Below are 17760 nucleotides of genomic sequence, written 5' to 3' on the forward strand. Positions count from 1 at the left end.
GAACACCTATGGATGCCGCCATCTGTTTGGAGGTGGCCGTTAGGCCGACATTCTGAATGGAACATCAGGAGAGAGATGTATCATTGGATCAGAAGCCAGCAGACAAGAGAGCGAAGTGTGTCGTCCTTGGCCCTTGGCTACCCGGGTCCGAGACCCCCATGTGATCCGTTCCTAAAATTCATTGTTTGAGGGTTGTGGCCGATGCACTAGCAATGCTACTGTCCATCAGCAATCATTGCCATGAGATCAGTGATTAGCCTAGCATCACATGCTGGGACGGTAAACAGGCTGTGAGTGTTTTACACAGCAGAAAACTCAAAGCATGGAAATTATTCTTGGAATGGAAAACAAAATTAAGTAATTCATTCCTGCTCTCTTTGGATGGGTGGTCACTGCTTAATCCTCCCCGCTTCTGCAGGAGTAGAGCATAGACTTCTTAAAAGTTGCGATTTTCTGAAGGCTCCTTTGGATAGCTGGTGGTCATATGAAGCAACAAGGTGGATGCTTGGCTGCTGACAGTAGATGGCGCTTGCCAGGCTGCTCTTCCCTCACGAGCTAGATGGCATAAGAACTGCAACATTCTGACTGGTGGGCTTTCGTGAGGGTCCAGGTGCTTAAAAAGTAAAAAGGGGTTCAATTTAGAAAAAGTTCCCACAAAAAGTTCCAAGAGGTTTAATTTTAACAGTTACTCCAAAAATATTGGGGTGAACCTTATAACTAGTACAGTTTTATCTGACACTAAGATTTTTGATACAGTGATCTGTTGTAATATGGCTGAAGGCCATGTCAGCTAGGGGTTGATCTTTAATCAATACCCGTAGGTATATGGCTCTAGTTCAATTCCATGACTACTACCTATATACTACTTGATATCAAAGTGAACCACTATTTTGTGGTGTAGACAGTACTTTATCTTATAACTAATGGAGGCTTATAGAGAGAAATAATTGTAAATATGCTGAATTCTAATTCCAATTTTTAAAGAAGTTTGCGCAATAGTTTGTTGCTACCTCTTCAAGCTGAAAAATTACATTTTAAGTCCTGTGCACAGTACTTCTGTTACAGATGGTGGCAGTTCCACAGAGTAGTTCGTTCTAATTTATGTGCATAGATGGACCTGGGCACAAGTTTTCATATCTTAGAGGGTTGCATCCATGGACTCAGCATCATTAGGAACATCTGTGCTATCTTCGCATAATTGAAGCAACGGTTTAATGAAGTAAAGCTTTCAACTACATATAAAGTTAAGATAGGGTCCATGCATCACTCCTTTTAGTTGTCCTTGTAGTTGCCTGACGGCTGAGGCTCAGGTACAGCTTCATTAGGTGAACTACTAAGTTGTTTACAGTAGCTCTTTCAATATAGTAGCCATATGACTACCCTGAGGAAAACTAGAGCTAGAGGAGCCGAGATGGAGCTGGGTAGTGTTAACAACTATCATATACTTTTGATGATGCCAGTCATTAATGTACACTATTGCACAATCCATACTAATCTGCCCCTTCTTGTGAGGGATGAGTTTGTCTGTTGATCATAGCAGTTGGCTATCAGTAAAGTTGAGTGGCAGTGACCAGTTGTAATGAGAGTTTACCTCCAAGCATAGTTCCGCTAAGTATAATAGAAATGGATGTTGGTTTACACTGAAATCATATTCCAGGTGTATAACATCTTAAGAATCGGAGGGATATCGTCAGAGTGAAGCAGTTGGTATCAGGAACAGGTGCGGGATCATAACAAATTAGGGTAACAGTTACTGATGCAAGCACAGTGTACAACTGTCTGTTTCTAACAGTAGGCATCCTGGTTCTCATGATGACCCAGAATTGGCATATGTAAACTGAAACAGTGTAGGACTCTGTTTTCAGCATAACAGGGTGGGAAGAAAGAAAAGGAAACATGAAACCAGCATCTGTGGTGCAGCTGAGCTAAAGACTGTTGCTGCAATTTTCGTGTTAAACTCGTGGCAAGAAAAATTTGGAGATTGAAACCAACATGTGAAAAATTTTGGCAGGCAAATCGGAAGAGGTGTTCTGGGCAGGAATGAAAAGTGTGGCCACCTGTTTGACCCTTAGTGTCCCAGGCAGTCCAACACATTGCGCTCTATGTAGAGCTGCCTGCTTTGCATTGGTTACAGACATGCTAACATGGTAGTTAGTTAGGAGGCAGGTTTGTATCATATTAGGCTGCCCTCCTTTTGGTGCTGGGAGTGAAATGACTTTCACAGGTGTGGGTGCCCCTTGTGGTGTGCGATGTCTCATGAACCATTACCATATAACATTTGCCCAATGATAATGGGTGATAGGTCAGGTATTCCAAATATTGTGGCAGTCAACTGAGGGAACGCTATGGCTGACAGCCAAGCAAAGTACTCTTCTTTGCAGACATTGTGTGTAAGGTTGGAAAAGTTTGTGACTTCATGTGGTAATCTTCTGTTGGCTGCATTGGTTCCCTTACTAAGACACGGGGCCACCATACACTTGCAGAAAGAGAGGACAACGGAGTATCACTAAGGTGTCAATAGGAGTGGAAACATAATCAAATAACTTTCCACTGGTAAATTGCTAGCATTAACTACGTATCAGCTAGGCGCACAAGAATGAAGTTTACTCCCTACAACAGAACTTTTGAGAGAGACAGGTCGAACTCGGTAAGAAGGGAAGTGCAGTGCATCAGTAATCTAGGCAGGTTAAGGCAAAATGTTAAATGGGTACTGCCGGTAAGATTCAGTATAAACTTATTTCCTTCGAGAAAAGGAGTAAAGAATATTGTTGAGGGTATGAATCAGTTAGGGAGGGCAAAATGAACTGGATAGTCACCAATGGAGATTGCCCACTGACGTAAATCCACAACACAGATTGGCAAAACAGGTGATAGTGGTCTGGCCTTCTCAGCAGCATGAAGAAACAGTACCACTGAAAAATGTCCGGCCTCTCTGCCTTCTGTTGGAGTTTTGATTCAGCCCCTGACCGTGCCTAATTAGGAAGTAGGTAAGGCCGAAGACCAATTGATGGCTCCTACAACATACTGGGGTGAGGTTTCTGTAACTGGCTAACTCTTCAACATTTACAACAAATGTGGCCATAATACTAGAAATTGTGAGAGTTAGGCATGCTTGACACACAGACTGGTTGGTGGCAGGTATACCCTGATTATTATAGTTTGTCAGCAAGTATAGCTACTTGGCGTACTCTTTTCACAAAGGGCACTGAATTGGGAGGTTTAGATATGGTGGCTACTTCTCATATTATACCCACTTCAGTATCTTAGGTATGAACACTACAAAACACAAAATAGAGTGAATAGTTTATTCTTTTGTAATAATAACAAGTGTTTACGTACTTCGTTCATCTTAAGAATAAATCTGATGTAAACAAACACAAGTACAATGATTGGCCAGCAGCCGTAACTCTTATACATTGATGTTATTCCACTCTTGGAAATAGGTCCAAATTATGTATCAGGTATTTTTTTACTATGTCATTGTAAATGAAACTTAAAGACATTCTGATGTATTAACAACCATGAACATTGTTCTTAATCGTACTTTCACTACGTAATTTTTATTTTAAAAAATCTTGTACAGTCACAGTCGCGCAGTCTCTGATTGTGTTGCTGTTAATGTGTACTGTGAAACTGGATGACACTGCTTCCTGCTTCGTAGTGAAACATGCATGCAGAACACCATTAATGGTGGGAAACAAGTTGTTCGTAATATTTTCACACGCTTATAAGACAAAAACCAGTTCCCACATCTTTTGAGAAACGCTGTAATAAATAGTAGGTCATATTCAGATTATATGTGTGGCGTAATTGGTAGCATTGTTGAATTATAATGATATGTGCGTTGGGGCACAGATCGGATCTCTTTGTGGCCCATAACTTTTTTTTTGTTTGAATATCTAGATCATTTAACTATGAAATTAATCAAATATATGTTAATTAACTCTTACTACACCATGTTTTATCAGGGAAAATGCATGCCTTCTCATTTCTAATTACACATTGCACACAAAATTGTGTTTTTCGTGCAAATATAAATTCTTAAGTGACAGTATTTTATAAAAGATAGTTAAATATTGATGAAGTTAAGAAAACATCACACAATCAAATTTTTTGGAGAAAAATGAAAAAATAAAGGTATAATGCTTGTATAATGTGATCTTATACAAGCCAGAACGATAAGCTTCATAGAAACATGGAAAACAATTTTAACGGCATCGAGCACACTGTACAAATGTTGTATTTTTACAGTTGTCACTGTACCACTGTTATCTGAACCCAACAAAACTGATCTAGAGCCAAATTAAGGGATTCGTCGTGAGAAATAAGATAATTAAGCTGCCAAATGTATTCGAACTAATCCACGAAGCTTTGTGGCACCTCACTTCTGAACTATGCCGAAATGCAGAATAGCACATCATAAAAGAGGAGGTGGAAATGTGGACTATTTGGTGGCTTTGGATTCTATTGCTGATCCTCGTTATCAGCGTAGCAGTACTGAAGTATATTCGTCGGAGTCTGATATGGAAGGAGTTCAGAGATTGTCAGATGACTGACTAATATCTTCAGTGGCTTTAATATTTAACTACATGAGAAATAAGCAGTGCACTTTTTACGTCATGCATAGTTCATGCAGAAAAATTACATTTGTTAAAGTCAGAAAATTTCATCACCTGTTTTTAAGTACAATACTATGTTGGTAAAGATCAAGGATGTTTTCCGTTTTCCATTATGTTACTTCAGGAGCATTTCGCATGAGTTTTGCCATACAAAATTTCCTTATGTTTAAAAATTAAATGACATTCAAAACTATATTGTTCTCAGCTTGTGTTTTTCACGTCTTTACTGCAGCTGTTCATATTACTGCAGGTTAGTGAGATCACTTGCCTGACCAATGCTGTCCACGTTAAATGTGCCGGTAAAGCTGTTGCCCCATGTCATTGCCGAGTCAATGTATCCTTATTATTGTACTCGAATGTACTCAAGACAGCCTTGTTTCCACTCCATGTGAAATGAAATCCAGTGAGGTTCCAGCAGACATGCAAGAAGACATAGTGTAATTTTATATCAGGTTTATTCTTACGATAAATGGAGCATAGTAAGATAAGGACTGTTGTAGCTTTCAGGGGTGTTGGAATTCTACACCAAGATACTTGGTTCTGTGGAAAGCTGTTCCTTGTAATAGTGCAAAGATATCTATAGGTCAAGACAATAAGTGCAGGTGCTGCTTAAAAGTGGAGTTGCACTTGGACGCAGGGGCTGCAAGATGATGCCTTACGTAAGGATTTCATAATGCGCTAGTGAGCAGTTACACAACAGTGTGGGATAGCTAAAGCATAATTTCACATAAGGGACATATATATAAGTCACAAATGCAACAAAAATACAGCAAATGGTCAAACAATGATGTGTCACATTGCAAAATGAGTCTGGTGGTTCAAACAGAGATCTTGCCATTAAATCAACAGCTGCGAACCATCGTAAGATAGCTTGTTTTTAAAGGAAATCCAAGTGGTAACAAGACTTGTGTTCTTGTTAATATGTAGCAGTCCTGGGAATCCTATAATATTTGAGCGGTCAAATGTGCTGATTAGAAAAAAATTCAATGTGTCATTAAACACGTCTTCAATACAGAATGTTGTAACTCTACAAAAGTGCACAGAACAGAGCCTGGTTTGCCCTCTTGCAGAAACTGTGAACAGGGATGATGTGACTGTAGGTAAGCATTGAAGTGGATTTCTTTGTATAAAATGATTAGTGTACTGTGAAATGTCACATCTGAGGTTTCCTTTAAAATGCACCTTTAATTGTGTATTACAATTTAATTTATTTGTAGTGTGTGTATTATAAGGTATTATTCCATTCCCTGAAGTGTGGCTGAGGTGAAACAAGATGGGTTTTATGTAGGAGTAAATGAAATGCAGATCACCATTCCCTCACACTACTAAAAGGAAACAACTAAATGTGGACAATTTGATTAACAGTTTTATACAAAAGCAGACAGGGCTTCAAATATCAGGATTAGATTGTCGCATCACTGAGCATCTTTTCCCACCATCAATCAGCAATTCTGCTAGTTCTCTGTCAGTAACTGGTTACTATTCTCCACCGACCTCTGTGACACTGGTGTCTTAAAAGAATATCAAAATTGATTAGCTGACTGCGGCATCAGCTGTATCGGGTATAGATCTACTATCATAGGTTCAAGTCCTGGTCCGGCACAAATTTTCACGTCACTATGGTAATAGATCTACAACTAAGGCAGCTGATGCTTATGAATTGACAGTCAGCAAATTAATTTTGAGTATTTCATATAGCTGTGCACCGTCAACAGTGTGTGTTCATTCAGGCATGCATGTTAGTATTACAAGCCTATGCTGGCACACAGCTATAACATCATTGATGTCGATTCCTTGTTGTTTCATTCTCCATGTTGTGGGAGTCCAAGTAACAAAGCAAGCATTATGTAATGAATGTAATGGGCTACAATGTAAGGATGTAGACAGTGTGACGAAAGGAAGTTTGGGTTGGTCTGGGGAGCTTGCGTGGATAGCCAAAATGGTTTAAAGTGCCCACTTGCGATAAGTGGGAAATCTGGGTTTGGGTCTGGGTCCTGGATAGATGTTCATATGCCATTATTGGTTAGTAGTTATGTATATAATGCAGCTAATGCCAAGGAATTTTCAGCCAGAAAATTAATTTCGAAATACTTTGTACAGCTGTGGATTGTCAACAGTGTCCTTTCAAACATGTATGCAAGTATCAAAAGAAAATGACTGAACCAAGTGGTTAGGTAACTGAAGTCCAAGTCATTGTGCCTAATGTGCACAATAATGTAGCACAGATGAGACACACAGTAGAATTGTATTGGAAACGGCCAAGGTGCTGCCCGTTAATACATGTGATGTCATCAGTGTAAAAATTACTGTGGAAATGAGGCTAAAACACAGTGCAGCTTCAAATTAGAAGCATGTTAACTATTCCCGCTGACATGGAGCCAATAAAAGTTTTAAAGGCTAGAGTCAAGCTCCCTAGTAAAGGAAAATCAAGTGCTGTGGCTAGACTGTGTTTGTCACTGAGCATGAGTGTTACAGCCAATGCTGCACATTCCAGTACAGTATTGGTACAAAGTCCATCCCATGTGGCAGCACTCTACGAAGTAGCGCCACTTGCTGGCTGCTTTGGCATAACTGTTATGGTATACCCAGAATCATAATGTTGGGACCAAACTTTCCAGTTTACATAAATGATGGGGCACCACCTGGGACACGAAGGTAACATTTTCTAGTTTTGTCCTTTGATTTTTCTAGTTTTGTCCTTTGATTTTTCTAGTTTTGTCCTTTGATTTTTCTAGTTTTGTCCTTTGATTTTTCTGAATTTGAGTTGATAACCATAGATTGTCTGAGGACAGTTTATTAATATTCAGGGTGCCCTTCCAATCTCAAACACTTGTTTGTACACAGCAGTTTTGTAGTTTAATTGGATCTTATGTGTAAAGCAGACATTTTGATTATTTTACACTAGAAAGTGCTCTAGTGAGACCCAGTATCATACACAATTGAAATGGCATGTAACAGTTCACCACTAGATTAAAAAATTTAAGAATAAGGTAGGGTGTTGTGTGTAATTTTAATGTGCATCATTATTGTGAGGGTGGATGCTTTGATGCATGTGCATGTCCTGTAGGCAAATCTGTATGCTTCAACAAGACTGTTGGAGGTGTATTTGCTATCACATCTTCACAACTACAATCATGAGGTGTCTTCTCCTCAACCTTGGAGTAGAAAAAGAGCTACACATCTATCAGACACTCCGGTGGCACAGTGGTTCTCCATGTAAGATGAAAAATGTGTAAGATGCCCTTGCTTATTTATTGATTAAGTTTGATGACTGCAGCAAGGGAGAGGGTCATTGATTGTTGGACCACTTACAATAGTCGGCATACTTTTATACCATTCTCATAATTAAGACAAGCACTGATGTTTGCATCCCTCTCTGTGTGTACATATGTGCAAGTGATCTGGGTAATGGAGGTAACATAGAGCTCAAACTGTCAGTGATACAGCAAGCAGAGTCAAGTTTGGACATTGATTCTGGTTGCAAGAATGTGCAAAGAAACATACTGCCGACTGATGAGTATTGTCCGTGAGAAAAGTTAAAACCTCTGAGTGAGTGGTGAAGATGACAATATGAAGTGTGAAACTTCCTGGCGTATTAGAACTGTGTGCCGGACCGAGACTCAAACTCGGGACCTGTGCCTTTCGTGGGCAAGTGCTCTACCAACTGAGCTACCCAAGCACGACTTACACCCCGTCCTCACAGCTTTACTTCTGCCGGTATCTCGTTTCCTGCCTGCCAAACTTTACAGAAGCTCTCCTGCAAATCTTGCAAAACTAGCACTCCTGAAAGAAAGGATATTGCAGAGACATGGTTTAGTCACAGCCTGGGGGATGTTTCCAGAATGAGATTTTCACTCTGCAGTGGAGTGTGCGCTGATATGAAACTTCCTGGCATATTAAAACTGTGTGCCGGACCGAGACTCGAACTCGGGACGTTTGCCTTTCACGGGCAAGTGCTCTACCAACTGAGCTACCCAAGCACAACTCACACCCCATCCTCAACACTGAAGATGCTGAAAGTATCACACCAAATACCATATTGAAATGCTTCACCACAATAGCTGATTGGCGTTCTCTTGCATCACTGACACCTTTCTGACTGGCCTTTGACCTATGAGGAACAGGCTGATTAACTTATACAATGATACTTCACCCATTAACGTAAACACCATCAAAACTATTTACTTCCTAGCTCTGCTTCTCCAGCATTCCTTTAAAAGATTGAAAATAACTGTGTAGCAACTACAGTTTCTCCAGTTTCATTAATGAAAGTAGGGGAGGAAATAGGAGTGCCATGGTGCAGAGAGATTGTAGAAATGGCACATTCTAGTTACAAGCATCCAGCTGTCAATTTGTATTCTGAATGTGAATAACAAGTACTTTACAACTGAACTGTATGTGGGCATATTGTGCACTAATACCAGTGGTGTGTACAGGATACTAGTGTGTGCGTCTCAAATCCTTCACAAGAATAACTTCAGTATTCATGTATTTTCACATCCAGGCATCACCAGCAAGGTGTTGAAAACTCTAAGCAATCTTCCTGGAACAGTGGTTCTACCTTTGCATGCCACTGTCCTGTCGTTTGTATCCCACAAGTGCATCTCCTTAAACTTCTGCAGGTAGAACTTGCCAACAGCAACGTAGTAATGGCAAAATGAATTATGCACGTGGGATGAATCATCAGCTATCCCATATCAAGGCATTTAAGAATGCAGAGAAAATGGAAACTCTTTGTAAGAATGATGCTGAATGGGGTAAATGCAGCTGTCCCACAGGTGTGGAAAATCCATAGTAGGGACCTCTTGACACAAGATGCCTGGAACAAAGGCGTATTATGATGGTAATGTAGGAATTCTTGGGTCACCACAGAATGAAAAGAAATGTCAGGATCACATTTTGCCATTGTACATAGTGAAAGCAGAGAGAAACTGCAGAAATCACACATCAGCTGAGTGTAGCATAACTGATAAAACCATTGTAATCATGAAACTGATAATTACTGTAATATTGCATATTCATCGGTGTAGCATCAGCTCAGCACTTCTTTCTGAAATTCTGCTGGTGTTAGGACTCTTAGTCTCGATAAATGCAACATTAACTCTTGTTTGTGGGAGTGGGATTCTGCTATTTCTGGTAAGATTTTTTGGTGTAAGTCAGTAGATATTTGAATATCCGGTGTGGTTTGGCACAGCATGCTGCGTAACATGCAGATAATGAAAAGGATGTTGACAGTGGTGGGCTCAATCATGACTTTTAACAGCACAGTTTGTACTTGTGATTGCACCTTCTAATCTGGCACAGACAGTTAGCAGACTCGAACTTGACACTTAAAAACTTGAACAAGGCATAACCAGGCCTACAGTCACAATCAACTCTAGGCCTGGTTATGCCTTGTTAAAGTTTCTTAAGTGTCGAGTTTGAGTCTGCTAATTGTCTGTGCCAGGTTAGAAGTTGCAATCACAAGTACAAACTGTTCTGTTAAAAAGTGTGGGTGATACCTCAGTGTAAGGAAATTCTGCTCATGAACAGTCTCATAGAAAGCAGAGTTGCAGCTATCTAGACAACTAGTGGATGGTACAGTACAACAGTGAGCAGCAGGAATGTGGTGGAAAACATGGCCTGAACAAATATTCTAGCTCTCCGGGATGATGGAGGGGCAGGCTGGGCTGGCTATATTGCTGGGTGCAGCCGCTCCTATTTATTGCTTTAATGAGAAAAACAGGGCACGTGTTCACAGGACCCTGAGGGGAAATCGTGGGCCATCAATGCGACTTGTTCAACAGATTGCAAAGGAGGCCTAAATATCCATATCTTCACACTGAGAAACAGAGTTGGAGGTGCAGTGTGTAGACGTTTGCAATGAACTTTGACTGAGAAAATTGTAATTACATAATCCCATAACTAAAGTAGGGGGCAGCCAATAAGGCAGTGTTATCTACACCATGAAGTGCATAGCAGAGGGTTTGTCCTATTGTACCAGTTATTAAAGTTTCTTCCCATTCCATCCACATACATAGCAAGGGAAGCATGATTATCTGAATGCCTGTGTGCTTGCTGTAACTATTCTGATCTTGTCCTCACAATCCTTATGTGGGTGATAAGTAGGGGATGGTTGTTCTAGAAGGAAACAATGTTACAAGAAGTGCGCAGAAGGATACTAAAAAATCTACTCACCAAGCGGCGGAAGCACACACAAAATAAAAGATGGTTGTAATTGCCAAGCCTTTTGGAGCCAGTGGCTCCTTCGAGCAGAAGGGTTGAAGGGGAAGGAAGAGGGGTGAAGGAAAAGGAGTCAAGAGGTCTAGGAAAAGGGGTAGATTTTGGGAAAGTCGCCCAGAACTGTGGGTCAGGAGAGACTTATTGCATGGGATGAGAAGGAAAGACTGATTGTTGGGGACTGCATTGGACGAGATTCTTTTATGTGTATGTTCTGCCGCCGCTTGGTGAATAGATTTTTTATCTATTCAGTTAAATTATTGTGTTGTAAATTGATTATTTCCACAAAATGATACTAGTATTAAGTGCCAATAAGACACATACATGTCAAACTCACAAATTTCAGACTACAATGAACTCAGGACTGACAAGTTAAAATCAATATCAAGAATGATGCAATGCTCTATCACAAGTGTTTCCTTAAATATGTTATTGAATAGTGGACATAGTGGGCAGGGAAGCTTAACAGGGAAGGTGGAGTTCATAAAGCAGGGTTGCCACAGGTTCTGGAAATTGGGGTATTTCAAACACATCAGGGAAATTTGAAAATAACACTCGAAAAATCTCCTTTTGGTTCAAATGGCTCTGAGCACTATGGGACTTATATCTCGTTTTGTCTCAGTAGATGAAATGGTTCGTTTACTGAGGTGTCGTGCATCATCATTGGCTGGGTGTAGTTGAGTATGTGCACTGCTTCCCTACTGCCTCATTCCTACTGCTTTTTCCTATCATTCTTCTTCTCAACTTGCAGTCAGTGCTGCCACTTTTCTTGCTGCTAGCCTAGTAGCTGCCGATGAGAGTCAGGGAGGCACGAGTAGTTGTTTGCTTGGGTATGAATCTCAGAGACTGCAGATGCAGCAGCCAGAGACAGCAGTCTTGAGCTTGAGTTATGTCTGAGTGATTGTGTGAATGTGTGTGTGCTCTCATTTTCAGACAAAAGCTATTGCTGAAAATTTAGTTGTGAGTGTGTGATTGTTTTTTTCTACATGCCTGTTTTTGGCTCGGCAATCATATTTATGGTGAGTTGCTACCTGTCCTCATTATTATTGATTCTCAGAGTATTTGAACAAGTTACCTGTTGAATGGATTGATCACCATGGTCTCATTTCAGCAACTAGCTGCTTGTGGCTCATGAATAGCTGGCCACATGAGCAAATTTCTGTGATGGGCCAAAATCGCAAGCCGCTTTTGTGGATATCTGTAATGTATCGGGCCTGCTGATCTGAAGCCATTCGGTTCCCACTAATGTGTAGCCCCTGCTCGTTGGATCTAGTCTCACCGATCTGTCCACAGGTTGGGTCTGTTTGTGTGTGGTGTAATGCAGTGGATTTTCGTGGTTTATCCATGGACTCAAGATTGTGGTGCACTCAGCAGGCCAGAGGCCATGGGCGATGGATTTCAGGAATTGCAACTGTCTCACCACAAGTATAGTGTGGTGTTTTATAGACATTTTATTTGTTCTAGTACATTTTGGTACTTCAGAAGCAGTTTATATTTTAGAAAGTATGGACAATAAGAAGAAGAAAATTGTGTCAGTTGCTGGCAATTTGTACACTATGTACTCATAAATTTCTCAAAAGAAAAATCACACAATAACCGTAAAATAATACATATTACACAGTGGAAATTACCAACAGTAACGAACATAGTAGAACCAACATTTTATTGGTGGTCACCTGCAGTGTTGGTTTACACAATTCTTTCCCACCTTATACATTTCTTTCAAGAGGCCTATTTTTTTCCACAGTTATTTCTGAAATCTGTCTTGTGACTCCAAGGAAATCTGTATTTTTATCACAAAATATGTTTCATTTTGTTGAAATAAAATAACATCAATGGTCTTAATGAAACACACATACCATTTGGCTTGCTTTCTCCATCTAAAAACAATTCATTACAAAATATGTTGATGTTAATACTTACGATTTTTGCTCAAATCAAGAAACTCCATCTGATTGTAATCTTTTTAAAATATTTCCTCATTTGCGCTATTGTTTCTTGTACCGTAGCTGCAAAGAATGATTGTCAACTTACGTCTTGGGATCTCAAAATTTGTCAGGGAAAAATGCCAAAACTTGTCTGGAAATAAGGAAAATATCAGGGAAGTACACTTGGGGAAACTTGTGGCAGCCCTGTAGAGGCACTTTTCCATTGGTTAGCTTAGCTTAAGACGGGGGTGACCAAACTTATCGGCAGGCAGGCCAAATTTTGAGAGGGGATTTCCCCGCAGGCCGCATTACCAGTTTTTATTTTGTGAACCAAAATAAGCAAGAAATATTAATTTATTTTTTAAAGAAAATAAAACAGTTGTGAGGAAAGAACACTTATTATACAATTGAATGAAATACAACGTTAGTGGGATGTCTGGCTTTGTTTGACTGAAATGAGTGAGTCAGTGTCGATGTCAGCAGAAGTTGCTGCATGCAAAGAATTTTGCAGATGAACATCAGTAATTTGTGTTCTCATTTGTGATTTGATGTAATTAATCTGAATAAAAGATGTTCATACACATGAATGTTTCCAAATAATGAAATAATTTTTAAAGCTTGTTTGTAAAATGATGGATATTTCTTCTCATCCAGATATGTTTGTTTGAACTCTTCCAAACCAACCTGATTCAGTTTCTCTTTTGACTGCGCACCACATTTAATTTCACAGCATTTCATTTCTAAATGTCCTGGTAGTAAACTCGTGTATATGGAGAATGACATAGCAAATATAAAAAAAAGCAGACAATGTTTCTTAAAATCCTGAAACCGGTTTTCAAATTTGTGTTTCAATTCAGGTATCAAAGAAATGTATTTAATGCTGCCGCCTGTGTGACTTAGGATTGCTTTGACAGTGTAAGAAAATGCTTGAAGTTTTTTGTTCGTAACAGTTGTTCCCAAAGCCCAAGTTTCATTCAGAATGCGGAAATAATATTGTGCATGTCATTAATCAGCTGATCTTTTCGTTGGAGTCATTTAGGGGGCGAGTTATATTGACCAAGAATGCAAAGTCTGCTTCAAATCAAACTCTCTTTTCAACATTTTTGCATGGGTTAGCCCTCTTACTTCTGTATAATATGAAATGTTACCATGCTCTGTACCCAGAGACTTCAGAAATTCTTGGAACTGATGGTCATTCAGTCCTTTCGACTTAATAAAGTTCATTGTTTTGGGAACCTCCTTCATGACATTGTCCATTTTGAGAGACTTGGCAAGACATTCTCTTGATGGATAAAGCAGTGAAAGTTTAGCATCGACGTATTGCTAACTTTGCAGGCCTTGTCTTCAATCAAATGAACTAAACCTTAGTGTTTCCCAGCTATTGCTGGAGCACCATTCGTTGTTAGCCCCGACAGGCTGTTAAGTTTTAACTAAAAGTGACTTACTGTCAATATATCTGCTTCCAACAAATTTCCTGACTTTATGGTATCCTAAGTGGCTACAATGTCACTAATTCTTCTGTTTTATTAAAGTGGGCATCAACACCTCTGACATAAATCGCCACTTGGGCAGTATCCGCCCTATCTGCGCATTCATCCAAACCTAGAGAATAAAATATAAACTCAGTTGCATGATTTTTAAAATTATCTTTAATCATTTTTTCAGTGTCGTACACACGTCGTAGTAATAGTTTGACAGGACAGGCTTAGTTTTGAGAAATCTTTGTACTTTTCAGGAGACACAATTTCAACTACGGTCTCTAAGTATTGCTTAATTATTTCATCATCTGAATATGGATTTGATTTTCTTGCCAATATTAGAGCTACTGCTAACTCAGTTTCACATAGTATGTTGACTCTGAATTTGTCCATTTAAATATCTGCTGTCGAGCAGAAAGATTCCTTTTTAAGTCTTAGACCTGGTCTTGTCGAAATTTTCCATTGTACTTATTAAATGTAATTGCTCGTTTAGTCTTGTAATGCCTTTTAATGTTATGTTCTTTTGGAACTCGGGCAGTTTCAGTGTATATCAGACATATGGGTTTTGTGGTATAGTCCACTGACAAAAAAATTGGTTTATGATCCAATCGTCTTGAAAAGTTCTCAACCCCTTTGTAACTTTCCACTTCTTAGGTCCTGTTTGTTTACTAGTTGACACTATACAAAGTTTTATGCCTTGAAGTGGAGCAGACATTTCTTTCACTGTAAGTTGGAACCTGACAAAGAGACCATATGGTAATCAGAGTTTTGTAAATTTTTATATGTATATGGTATGTGAAGTTCAGAATCAAATACCATTTACTTGAAGTAGTTCGATGCAACTCGTAACAATTTCCTGCAAAATCTACTTTAAAGTTCCCTGAAGTTGTTAAGCACCATAAAGCAAGTTGACTGTTTTGATGGGCTGCGTGGCTCTGTGGTAGGAGCTCAACTGCCACATGGGTGGCTTTCAATTCTCAGTTGTGGTAAATTTGTAAACAAACGTTCATGTTCCACGGGCATTTCTGTGAAGCGTATGGTACATGAATATGGAAAAAAATTAATTTCAGTTCTTTTCTTTTCCTTAACAACCTTATGTATAAAGGATCAGTGCTAAGTGATTTATAATTGCAATAAAACCTAGATTTTTTTTGTGTGAGATGTAACTAGAAATTAGAAGTTGTGCATTTTCCATGAAAATAAAAATGAAATATGTGCTAATTAGCATAGATTTACGTGATAGGTATTCAAACTGAACAGGAAAAAACTAAAAAAGTTCTGACCGAAACTAGACTTGAACCAGCAATCCAGTGACTACCAAATACAACCCACTGGTGAATCGAATCCTGGCCTTCCACAAGGAAGGCTAGGATGATAACAGAGACCTACGCTGCTCGTTGAGTTACTGATCTTTCATTTGAGTATTATTCAAACTTCACACTCTATTCTTTCAAGAATTTTTGAGAGTAGTTGTCAACTGATTTAGGAAACTGATATTTTAGATCTGAAAGTCATGTTTCACAAATACGAAAAATTACATATGCTTCACTTAGCCTAGCAACCTACTGAGGCAGAAGCCATTGCTAATGTCGACTGGTGTACCTTCTCACCATAATAGATTACATAAAATAAATGCAAGCCCACTAAAATTAAAGACAAGCATTACAGTTTAATTGTAAAAAGATAAAAGCTGGTGTTGATAGGTCTATCTCGATTGAATGTGCACCACAGATACACGTAAAGGGCTGTAACTTTACGGCTGATAGTGTTGTGAGTTTGATGGAATGCTTTTTTGGAGGTATTATGTGAAATAAAAGTTAAAGTTTTCTTTCATGTGAAACAACTCTGCGGGCCAAAAATTAGTGCCCCACAGGCCACACATTGCCCGCGGGCCACGGATTGGCCACCTCTGACTGAAGAGGTGTTACGCCAATAATGCACAGGGGAGAGTGAAAAGTGACTTGTGTACTCCTTATACCGCTGCTCAATAGAATCTCCTAGTCATTTAGTAGTGATGCATGCATTAGGTTATGCCTTATCATCTGCTGGAATGTGCCTAGTATGACCTCCGGCAACCCAGTCCCAGCAGAGACACCAATCTCTGTATTTGCTACAATATATCAAAATTCAGTGTGCTCACAACCCTATATATTTTGTGTAAATAATCAAGTTTAGAGCACGAGTATGGTGCTACATCCAGTAAGATGGTTACAAAAGCATAGTAGTCAAAAGCAGAAATCACTGTAACATACCACGTGGTCATTACACAACCTATGTTTTCACAGCTGTATGCCGCAGAATGCATATTTGTTGGTCAGAGCAATGCCTGGAGCAATGTAGCCTTGACGAGTTTCTGTTTACCGCTGGGTGCGAACGTGATAGCTGATGTACTGTGACATCAAGAAGTCTCCTGTCATTCATTAGAAAAGTACAGGGTAGTGCAAGTGTGTGTGGGTGTAATAATCTAGGTGTAGTAGTGTAACAGAGGGTGTGCAATGACTGTTTGAGAACCCAAAATCCTAGCAAAAGAGTTGCCTGAACATAGTCAAAATGAGTTGAAGTGAAGAGAAACAAGAAGTTCTCTTGTTAACCCATTTTAATGAAAAACAATAATTGTTTTCATTCCGTTCTGGTATGAACAAAGTTACAGCAATTGAACAACTCTTTTTGTGTGCCAGTATTACAGGTGGTGTACCCCATTGAGTGACTCCCTTGGCAGCAGTTCTGTTGGAGCTCTTCCTCACATATGAATAGATTGTGTGCAATTGATCATGATATAGCAGCTTGTGTTCTTTTGCCATACAGTTCCAGACACAGAGACATTGAGGGCTACTGACAGATCTGACCAAAAAAAGCAATTTTCACAATTAATAACGAGCTGTGGTCATATCAGAGTGGTTTTCATAAATTTGTGCATGCCGTTCTGTACGGTATTTGATGGGGACAGTGTGTGTAGGCCTAATTCATACAGAAAAAGCTTTCCAGGTCGCAATCCCTCCGTGTGACAAAGTATGGGCCACAAGAAAAAAAGGGGAAAATGATAGAATCCTAAACACAATTAGTTCAAATCATCTCTTGTTGGCCCACATGTAGCCCTTGTTGCTGCAAATAGATTGTTGTGCAAGTTCAGAAATAATGCACCGAGTGACAAGTTGATGAAAGAGTTCACAGGTGAACAGGCGGGTGTTAGTGTCCAACGGGCACAATATTTCGGCAAGCACATCATCAGGTGCAATGAGGCACCGTTACTTAGCTTTTATCTACTTCCACCCTCCAGGTGTTCACAACACAGTCCGTACCCAGGTGCGGAGTGTCCAGCACCATTGTTGCTGACAATAGGGTGTAAAGGCACTTCCTCTTTGTGTACCTTCAACAGTCCTTAAAGTCTTAGTGTAACACATGCTCTCTGTTGTAGCTTCTTCACAACATTGTCTGGTAAGCCTGATTCCCTGAGAAGAGCCACGGTCTTCCTCTCGACTCTCTTCGTAGGATCAGTGTTGATCTTCCGATATGTGC

At 39.7% G+C, this 17760-nt stretch overlaps 1 protein-coding gene across 1 annotated transcript in view; it reads left to right on the forward strand.

The window, feature by feature from the left end:
- LOC126192144 (telomerase-binding protein EST1A) overlaps nt 1-17760 on the forward strand; it is a 340857-nt gene that overhangs the window by 174062 nt on the left and 149035 nt on the right. The window lies entirely within an intron of this gene.

The sequence above is a fragment of the Schistocerca nitens genome, chromosome 1, assembly GCF_023898315.1.
Source record: "Schistocerca nitens isolate TAMUIC-IGC-003100 chromosome 1, iqSchNite1.1, whole genome shotgun sequence".
Taxonomy (NCBI): domain Eukaryota; kingdom Metazoa; phylum Arthropoda; class Insecta; order Orthoptera; family Acrididae; genus Schistocerca; species Schistocerca nitens.